This window comes from Pelophylax lessonae, assembly GCF_965119305.1.
Source record: "Pelophylax lessonae genome assembly, chromosome: 7".
Taxonomy (NCBI): Eukaryota; Metazoa; Chordata; class Amphibia; order Anura; family Ranidae; genus Pelophylax; species Pelophylax lessonae.
The window spans coordinates 295585117-295596586 of record NC_138774.1 but is presented as its reverse complement, the minus strand read 5'-3'; positions in this window follow the sequence as shown (position 1 = coordinate 295596586).

The window sequence follows — 11470 nt, the reverse complement described above, 5'->3', positions numbered from 1 at the left end:
ATGGGGGGACACCCCAATATAGAGAGAACATTGTATATACAGATATGATGGGGGGGACACCCCAATATAGAGAGAACATTGTATATACAGATATGATGGGGGGGGGACACCCCAATATAGAGAGAACATTGTATATACAGATATGATGGGGGGACACCCCAATATAGAGAGAACATTGTATATACACATATGATGGGGGGGACACCCCAATATAGAGAGAACATTGTATATACAGATATGATGGGGGGGGACACCCCAATATAGAGAGAACATTGTATATACAGATATGATGGGGGGGAAACCCCAATATAGAGAGAACATTGTATATACACATATGATGGGGGGGACACCCCAATATAGAGAGAACATTGTATATACAGATATGATGGGTGGGACACCCCGATATAGATAGAATATTGTATATACAGATATGATGGGGGAGGGGGGACACCCCAATATAGAGAAGGCCTTAGTTCTTGCTGTTGGCAGATGTACAGACAGTTGTACAATCAGATTGTAATGTGTTCTTAGATTTCATTGAGTCAGTGCATTCAATCACAGAATAAAGAATGAATCGATGTTTGTAAACACATAATATATTTATTTCTCTCCACAGACAGGAATACGGCCGTCCTTCACAAGAGCGGCCAAGGCAGAGGACGTCCTTATCAGCGGCTGGTGGTGTTGAACTGGCTGTGATAATGTGCGGTGGGGGTGTTGGTGTAAACCACTTTATCCAGGTACTCCAGGCTGGAAAGGTACAAATAATGACGTTTAGAAAAGATCCGGGTCTATTGTTTTATAACAAAGAGCAATGACAAAACCAAATATGCCAAATAAATACATTGATCATTCCTTGGTGTGATTGATCACCTGAATACATGTTTGTCTGTGACCCCCGACCTCCTATACATATCTCAGCCCCAGTTCTCATAGACAGGTCAAATGACAGCCCATTGCCGACAATGGGAGAGCCCCAATCGTTGCGACGCCGACTTTCCTAAACTACTTTTGGTGAATTTGGGGGCGATTTCAATAGACATCTGTGCATGAAGTCAGACTGAAATGCGGCTTTGAAATCTGAACTTTCAAAAAATAAAATTAATATAAAAAGGAAAATAAAAAAGAAGAAAAAATAAATAAAAATAAAAAAATAAAAATACATTTAAAAATAATAATAATAATAAAAAAATAATAACAAATAAAAAATAAATAAAAAAAATAAAATATTAAAAATAAAAAATAAAGATAAAAATAAAAAATAAATAATAAATATAAAATAAATAATAAATAAAAAATAAATAAATAAAAAAATAATAAATAAAAAAAATAAAATATAAAAAATAAAGATAAAAAATAATATAAAATAAAAAATAATAAATATAAAATAAAAAAATGAATAAAATATAAAAATAAATAATAAATATAAAATAAAAAAATAAATAATAAATATAAAATAAAAAATAAATAAATAATGAATATAAAATAAAAAATAAATAATAAATAAAATAAAATAAAAATAATAAAATGAATAAATAAAATAAATAAAAAAATATATGGAAAAAAATATAAATGAAAAAAATTTATAAATGAAAAAAATAAATGCAAAATATAATAATAAGAATTAATAATAAGAATAATGAATAAAAATGAAAAATAAAAAATAAAAATTGAAATAACAAAATGAAAAAATATATAAAAAAAGGAAAATGAGAAACGAAACCGAAAATGAATGATAGAAAAGATTACCAATTAGATAAAAAACAATTGAGATCCAAATCAATGTTGAGCCCCTCAGGTTGGGTATTATAGACTATGGACTTGGTATTATAGACTATGGGCTGGGTATTATAGACTATGGACTGGGTATTATAGACTATGGGCTGGGTACTATAGACTATGAACTGGGTATTATAGACTATGAACTGGGTATTATAGACTATGGAATATGGGCTGGGTATTATAGACTATGGACTGGGTATTATAGACTATGGACTGGGTATTATAGACTATGGACTGGGTATTATAGACTATGGAATATGGGCTGGGTATTATAGACTATGGAATATGGGCTGGGTATTATAGACTATGAACTGGGTTTTATAGACTATGGAATATGGACTGGGTACTATAGACTATGTGCCGAGTACTATAAACTATGGACTATGGGCTTATTACTATAAACTATGGACTATGGGCTGTGTAATATAGACTATTGACTGGGTATTATAGACTATGGGCTGGGTACTGGGGAACTGGGTACTGTAGAGTATAATCTAGGTACTTTGAGCTATGGTCTAATTACTATGGACTATAACCTAGGTGCTTACAAATATTATCTATGGTCTGGGTACTATAGACTGGGTACTATGGACTATAATCTAGGGACTATGGGAAGTGTAGTGTACACAGAGCAGTGTATATGACTGCAACTAACATGCTCTTCCAAAGAAATAAAAGTTTGTATAGTGCTCTTCTTCCTGGGGACTCAAAGCACTTAGCAGGCGAGGCAGCCATCTTGGCAATTGCGTTGGTCGGGGATCGAACCCGAGTCAGCTGCTAGGAAAGCAGCTATGCTCACCACTGCACCACCAACGCGTGGCATGAGTGGAACTTCCACTCATGTGCTTCCTCCCCCCCTCCGGTGTCACATTTGGCACCTTTCAGGGGGGAGGGGGGGGGAACGGGTACCTGTTTTTGACAGGAACCCTTTCCCACTTCCGGGAAACGATGCTGTGGCGCCGTCCCTCGGAAGTTTGGCCTCCTTCTTCCCCCGCCACCGAGCCATGCGCAGTAGGGACCCGTCCATGAAGCCGCAAGGCTTCACTGCCGAGTTCCCATACCGGCAATGGCGGCGGCAGCACCCAACAGAAACATCGGCTGTGGTGCCGACATCGCTGGACTCCAGGACAGATAAGTGTCCTAATATTAAAAGTCAGCAGCTACAGCATGTGTACAGTATGTGTACAGTATGTGTAGCTGCTGACTTTTAATCTTTGGAGGGGGAAGCTGGAACACCAATTTAAAATGTGGGAGGAAACCGGAGTACCCGGAGAAAACCCACGCAAGCACAGGGAGAAAATGCAAACTCCATGCAGGTAGTGTCCTGGTCAGGATTTGAACCAAGGACCCCAGTGCTGCAAGGCTAACCTCTAAGCCTCTGTGCTGCCCATATGTGAATCAGTGATATTCATTGGAGCTTATGCTGACCATAGAAAGTCCAACATTTATCCAATCAGCAGGGACTATGTGTGGCCACTGAGGGTGAATAGAAGTCTTATCCAATCAGCAGGGACTATGTTTGGCCACTGAGGGTGAATAGAAGTATTTGGCCGGATGGGAGAATCTGCTCGGTGTCTCCGCACTGAATAGCGCTTCTCCATTCTGCTCCTGCAGATCTGCTGACCCCAGGAGTTCCCGCCCTTCCCCTAATGTAGAAAGGTTTCTGGTTTTTACTTCAACCTTTTCCCCCTTCTAAAGCCAGGAGTCTATAGGCTACATTCACACCTCCGTACCTTCTGTACCTCCATACCTCCTGTACCTCTATACCTCCCATACCTCTATACCTCCCGTACTTTCTGTACCTCTATACCTTCCGTACTTTCTGTCCCTCTATACTTCCCGTACCTCTATACCTCCCGTACTTTCTGTACCTCTATACCTCCCGTACTTTCTGTACCTCTATACCTCCTGTACCTCTATACCTCCTGAACTTTCTGTACCTCCCATGCCTCCATAACCTGGAGAGTGAAGGGGGGCAGAGGAGGACCACCTACTGTGGCGGTGAAGAGAGACAGAAGAGGGCAACTTACTGTGACGGAGTGAAGGGGGGCAGAGGAGGATACCGCTGTGGGGCAGAAGGGGGACAAAGGAGGAAAAGCTACTGTGGGGATGAAGGGGGATAGAGGGGGACACTTCTGTAGAGGGATAAAGGGGGACAGAATAAGACACCATACCCCCCAGCAGGTTGTCCTCTGTCCCCCTTTACCTCCCTACAGCATTGTCCTCCTCTGCCCTCCTTCATCCCTCCACAGTAGCTTGTCCTCTTCTGTCCCCCTTCACCCCTCCCCCCACACAACATGTCCTCCTATAAAACTCTTCACCCCCCCCCCCCCCCACAGTAAGTTGTCCTCTGTCCCTCTTCACCCCCCACAGTAAGTTGTCCTCCTCTGTCCAGCTTCACCCCACCCCCCATAGGGTGACGACAGCGTGACTCCTTGATGATTAATTTGAGTTGCACTGTGTCCTCTGTCCTACTGACACCAACCACTGCTCCACTGACACCATCTTGCTTCCCTGACCACGTCCAGTGCTCTGTTGATTCTTTCCTCTATCTCACTGCTACTGTCTATTACATAAATCAAACAATCTAGTATGCCGTCGACCCTGTCCACTGCTCTACCGACAGTGTCTGCTGTCCACACACCGTGCATTGTCCACACACTGTCCTCTGAGGTACGGACAGTGTCCGCTGTCCACACACCGTCCTCTGAGATACTGACAGTGTCCGCTGCTGTACTGACAGTGTCCGCTGTCCACACACCGTGCATTGTCCACACACCGTCCTCTGAGGTACGGACATTGTCCGCTGTCCACACACCGTCCTCTGAGGTACGGACAGTGTCCGCTGTCCACACACCGTCCTCTGAGATACTGACAGTGTCCTCTGCTGTACTGACAGTGTCCGCTGTCGACACACTTTCCGCTGCTGTACTGACTGTGTCCGCTGTCAACACACTTTCCGCTGCTGTACTGACTGTGTCCGCTGTCCACACACCGTCCTCTGAGGTACGGACAGTGTCCGCTGTCCACACACCGTCCTCTGAGATATTGACAGTGTCCGCTGCTGTACTGACAGTGTCCGCTGTCCACACACCGTCCTCTGAGGTACAGACAGTGTCCGCTGTCCACACACCGTCCTCTGAGATACTGACAGTGTCCGCTGCTGTACTGACAGTGTCCGCTGTCGACACACTGTCCGCTGTTGTACTGACAGTGTCCGCTGTCGACACACTGTCCGCTGCTGTACTGACAGTGTCCGCTGTCGACACACTGTCCGCTGCTGTACTGACAGTGTCCGCTGTCAACACACTTTCCGCTGCTGTACTGACAGTGTCCGCTGTCGACACACTGTCCCTGCTGTTTCCCTTGAGCTCAATCATCGGGGGTGAAGCACTCGATGATGGGGTGCTATTATCACATGCTGAGGTGACGCCATCTGTCCTTCGTTGGGTCATAGGACGAGGGATGGCACTGGGTCGCCTGCTGTTTTCCTTGAGCTCAATCATCGGGGGTGAAGCACTTGATGATGGGGTGCTATTATCACATGGTGAGGTGACGCCATCTGTCCTTCGTTGGGTGATAGGACGAGGGATGGCACTGGGTCGCCTACTGTTTTCCTTGAGCTCAATCATCGGGGGTGAAGCACTTGATAATGGGGTGCTTTTATCATATGGTGAGGTGACGCCATCTGTCCTTCGTTGGGTGATAGGACGAGGGATGGCACTGGGTCGCCTGCTGTTTTCCTTGAGCTCAATCATCGGGGGTGAAGCTCTTGATAATGAGGTGCTGTTATCACATGGTGAGGTGACGCCATCTGTCCTTCGTTGGGTGATAGGACGAGGGATGGCACTGGGTCGCCTGCTATTTTCCTTGAGCTCAATCATCGGGGTCGAAGCACTTGATAATGAGGGGCTGTTATCACATGGTGAGGCGACGCCATCCGTCCTTCGTTGGGTGATAGGACGAGGGATGGCACTCGGTCGCCTGCTGTTTTTCTTGAGCTCAATCATCGGGGGTGCAGCACTTGATAATGGGGTGCTGTTATGACATGGTGAGGTGACGCCATCTGTCCTTCGTTGGGTCATAGGATGAGGGATGGCACTGGGTCGCCTGCTGTTTTCCTTGAGCTCAGTCATCGGGGGTGAAGCACTTGATAATGAGGTGCTGTTATCACATGATGAGGTGACGCCATCCATCCTTCGTTGGGTGATAGGATGAGGGATGGCACTGGGTCGCCTGCTTTTTTCCTTGAGCTCAATCACCGGGGGTGAAGCACTTGATGTGGTGCTTTTATCACATGGTGAGGTGACGCCATGTGTCCTTCGTTGGGTGATAGGACAAGGGATGGCACTGGGTCGCCTGCTGTTTTCCTTGAGCTCAATCATCGGGGGTGAAGCACTTGATAATGGGGTGCTGTTATCACATGGTGAGGTGACGCCATCTGTCCTTCGTTGGGTCATAGGACGAGGGATGGCACTGGGTCGCCTACTGTTTTCCTTGAGCTCAATCATCGGGGGTGAAGCACTTGATAATGGGGTGCTGTTATCACATGGTGAGGTGACGCCATCTGTCCTTGGTTGGGTGATAGGACAAGGGATGGCACTGGGTCGCCTGCTATTTTCCTTGAGCTCAATCACCGGGGGTGAAGCACTTGATGGGGTGCTTTTATCACATGGTGAGGTGACGCCATCCCTCCTTCGTTGGGTGATAGGACGAGGGATGGCACTGGGTCGCCTGCTGTTTTCCTTGAGCTCAATCACCGGGGGTGAAGCACTTGATGGGGTGCTTCTATCACATGGTGAGGTGACGCCATCCGTCCTTCGTTGGGTGATAGGACGAGGGATGGCACTGGGTCGCCTGCTGTTTTCCTTGAGCTCAATCATGGGGGGTGAAGCACTTGATAATGGGGTGCTGTTATCACATGGTGAGGTGACGCCATCTGTCCTTCGTTGGGTGATAGGACGAGGGATGGCACTGGGTCGCCTGCTTTTTTCCTTGAGCTCAAACATCGGGGGTGAAGCACTTGATAATGAGGTGCTGTTATTACATGGTGAGGTGACGCCATCTGTCCTTCGTTGGGTGATAGGACGAGGGATGGCACTGGGTCGCCTGCTGTTTTCCTTGAGCTCAATCATCGGGGGTGAAGCACTTGATAATGAGGTGCTGTTATCACATGGTGAGGTGACGCCATCTGTCCTCCGTTGGGTCATAGGACGAGGGATGGCACTGGGTCGCCTGCTGTTTTCCTTGAGCTCAATCATCGGGGGTGAAGCACTTGATAATGAGGTGCTGTAATCACATGGTGAGGTGACGCCATCTGTCCTTCGTTGGGTGATAGGACGAGGGATGGCACTGGGTCGCCTGCTGTTTTCCTTGAGCTCAATCATCGGGGGTGAAGCAGTTGATGGTGGGGTGCTTTTATCACATGGTGAGGTGACGCCATCCATCCTTCGTTGGGTGATAGGACGAGGGATGGCACTGGGTCGCCTGCTGTTTTCCTTGAGCTCAATCACCGGGGGTGAAGCACTTGATGGGGTGCTTTTATCACATGGTGAGGTGACGCCATCCGTCCTTCGTTGGGTGATAGGACTAGGGATGGCACTGGGTCGCCTGCTGTTTTCCTTGAGCTCAATCATCGGGGGTGAAGCACTTGATAATGAGGTGCTGTTATTACATGGTGAGGTGATGCCATCTGTCCTTCGTTGGGTGATAGGACGAGGGATGGCACTGGGTCGCCTGCTGTTTTCCTTGAGCTCAATCATCGGGGGTGAAGCACTTGATATTGAGGTGCTGTTATCACATGGTGAGGTGACGCCATCTGTTCTTCGTTGGGTGATAGGACGAGGAATGGCACTGGGTCGCCTGCTGTTTTCCTTGAGCTCAATCATCGGGGGTGAAGCACTTGATAATGAGGTGCTGTTATCACATGGTGAGGTGACGCCATCTGTCCTTCGTTGGGTGATAGGACGAGGGATGGCACTGGGTCGCCTGCTGTTTTCATGTGATGGTGGGGTGATGTCATCACTTAATGTTGGGGAGAATCGGTTGAAGGACTTGAAGTACATTACCAGCAGTGCCTGCATTATAGCACTCAGCACCAGCAGCATCGCTGGCAGCACCGGCTGTATCATGACAAGCCCCAGAGAGTATTCTGACCAGATCTCAGCCACAATATTTATAAGCAGGGGCAGGCCTGTGTTGTCTAAGACCAGGTCAAATTTGACCAGGTGTTCATAAAAGAATTCTATCAGCTGCAGGAGCATCAGACATTCTCCTAATTTCTTGGCCAGAACATTTCTGAGCAGGACGTATTTCAGAATGATAACACTTATCCAGAGTGTCATCTTTACCCAGAATGCAGTGCTAGGCAGTAATGAGAACCAGCTGGAGGGTTCCGATGGCTGTTCTGTCATTTTTTTGACCAGTTCATTCACAAATTCCTCAATTAACTCAATGGCGGTTTTGATCGCCGGCACTGCATTTTCCATTGCCCTGAACAGTTCTTCCACTGGTTGCTCCGTTGGAATCTCTTTTGGCCCCTCTGTTTTTTCCATATTCTTCTCCTCCTCTGCCATAAGGATCTGTGGAGGAGCGTTTTCCGTTGCCCTGACCAGTTCTTCCACTGGTTGGTCCGTTGTTCTGATGGTCGCCTCCTTCTCTGGTATGGAGATCTTTGGGGGCTCTTTGAAGTAATCTAACCATGGGTACAATATTCTGAAAATGATTGGAATCTCTTTTGGCCCCTCTGTTTTTTCCATATTCTTCTCCTCCTTTTCCATAAGGATCTGAGGAGGAGCGTTTTCCATTGCCCTGACCAGTTCTTCCACTGGTTGGTCCGTTGTTCTGATGGTCGCCCCCTTATCCAGCATGTGGATGTCTGGGGGGTCTATGCTGACATTTCGTTTTCCTCCCCATGGGAGTAAAAACATAAGAATTATGCTGAGGATTTCACTCCTCATCATTATATGAATAGTAACTGACACTAAAAACAATTACTACCGCAAATCTAGAGAGAAATCAGCTTTTGCCGATCGCTATCAATCAAAGGGAATCAGTTGACAACCAATCACTGGAGTTCAAATACAATGAAACACACAGTAATCAGAGAGAGCTTTCTACAGACAACCTGTCTCTACAGAGAGCAAACATCGACTGACACCTGGCTGAGGGCGCACTCCAATTTATAGGCTGGGGAGGTCATGTGACCATTGGCCAACTGCCAAAATCTTGGCCAACTGCCAAGATTTCCTAATAACGGTCATTTTGTGGGGGATGGAGTGTAGAAGGGGCGTGATGGTTATTTTTTTTTGCATTTTCCAGATTTAAATTCAATGCATTTTCCAATATTGTTTATACTGATAGAATGAGGGGGTGGAGGGACACCCCAATATAGAGAGGAGAACATTGTATATACTGATATGATGGTGGAGGGGGGACATCCCAATATAGAGAGAACATTGTATATACAGATATGATGGGAGGGACACCCCAATATAGAGAGAACATTGTATATACTGATATGGTGGAGGGGGGACACCCCAATATAGGGAGAACATTATATATATATACTGTATATATACACAGATATTATGAGGGAGGGTGACACCCCAATATAGAGAGAACATTGTATATACAGATATGATGGGGGGGACACCCCAATATAGAGAGAACATTGTATAGATATGATGGTGGAGGGGGGACACCCCAATATAGAGAGAACCATGTATATACAGATATGATGGTGGAGGGGGACACCCCAATATAGAGAGAACATTGTATATACAGATATGATGGGGGGGACACCCCATTATAGAGAGAACATTGTATATACAGATATGATGGGGGGACACCCCAATATAGAGAGAACATTGTGTATACAGATATGATGGGGGGAGGGGGGGCACCCCATTATAGAGAGAACATTGTATATACAGGTATGATGGGGGGGACACCCCAATATAGAGAGAACATTGTATATACAGATATGATGGGGGGGACACCCCAATATAGATAGAACATTGTATATACAGATATGATGGGGGGGGGACACCCCAATATAGAGAGAACATTGTATATACAGATATGATGGGGGGGACACCCCAATATAGAGAGAACATTGTATATACAGATATGATGGTGGAGGGGGGACACCCCAATATAGGGAGAACATTATATATATATATATATTTATTATGAGGGAGGGGGAGACCCCAATATAGAGAGAACATTGTATATACAGAAATTATAAGGGAGGGTGACACCCCAATATAGAGAGAACATTGTATATACAGATATGATGGGGGGGACACCCCAATATAGAGAGAACATTGTATATACAGATATGATAGGGGGGACACCCTAATATAGAGAGAACATTGTATATACAGATATGATGGGGGGGGACACCCCAATATAGAGAGAACATTGTATATACAGATATGATGGGGGGGACCCCAATATAGAGAGAACATTGTATATACAGATATGATTTGGGTGGGACACCCCGATATAGAGAGAACATTGTATATACAGATATGATGGGGGAGGGGGGACACCCCAATATAGAGAAGGCCTTAGTTCTTGCTGTTGGCAGATGTACAGACAGTTGTACAATCAGATTGTAACGTGTTCTTAGATTTCATTGAGTCAGTGCATTCAATCAAGGAATAAAGAATGAATCGATGTTTGTAAACACATAATATATTTATTTCTCTCCACAGACAGGACTACGGCCGTCCTTCACAAGAGCGGCCAAGGCAGAGGACGTCCTTATCAGCGGCTGGTGGTGTTGAACTGGCTGTGATAATGTGCGGTGGGGGTGTTGGTGTAAACCACTTTATCCAGGTACTCCAGGCTGGAAAGGTACAAATAATGACGTTTAGAAAAGATCCGGGTCTATTGTTTTATAACAAAGAGCAATGACAAAACCAAATATGCCAAATAAATACATTGATCATTCCTTGGTGTGATTGATCACCTGAATACATGTTTGTCTGTGACCCCCGACCTCCTATACATATCTCAGCCCCCGTTCTCATAGACAGGTCAAATGACAGCCCATTGCCGACAATGGGAGAAACCCAATCGGTGCGACTCCGACTTTCTTAAACTACTTTTGGTGAATTTGGGGGCGATTTCAATAGACATCTGTGCATGAAGTCTTTGAAGTCACCCCTGAAGTCAGACTGAAATGCGACTTTGAAATCTGAACTTTCAAAAAATAAAATGAATATAAAAAGGAAAAAAAAAAAAAGAAAAAAAAATAAATAAAAATGAAAAAATAAAAATAGAAAAATACATTTAAAAATAATAATAATAAAAACAAAAATAATAAAAAATAAAATAAAAATAATAAAATAAATAAATAAAATAAATAAATAATATATGAAAAAAATATAAATGAAAAAAATGTATAAATGAAAAAAATAAATGTAAAATATAATAATAAGAATTAATAATAAGAATAATGAATAAAAAAAGTAAAAAAAAAAAATTGAAATAACAAAATGAAAAAAATATATAAAAAAAGGAAAATGAGAAACGAAACCGAAAATGAATGATAGAAAAGATTACCAATTAGATAAAAAAACAATTGAGATCCAAATCAATGTTGAGCCCCTCAGGTTGGGTATTATAGACTACGAACTGGGTATTATAGACTATGGGCTGGGTATTATAGACTATGGAC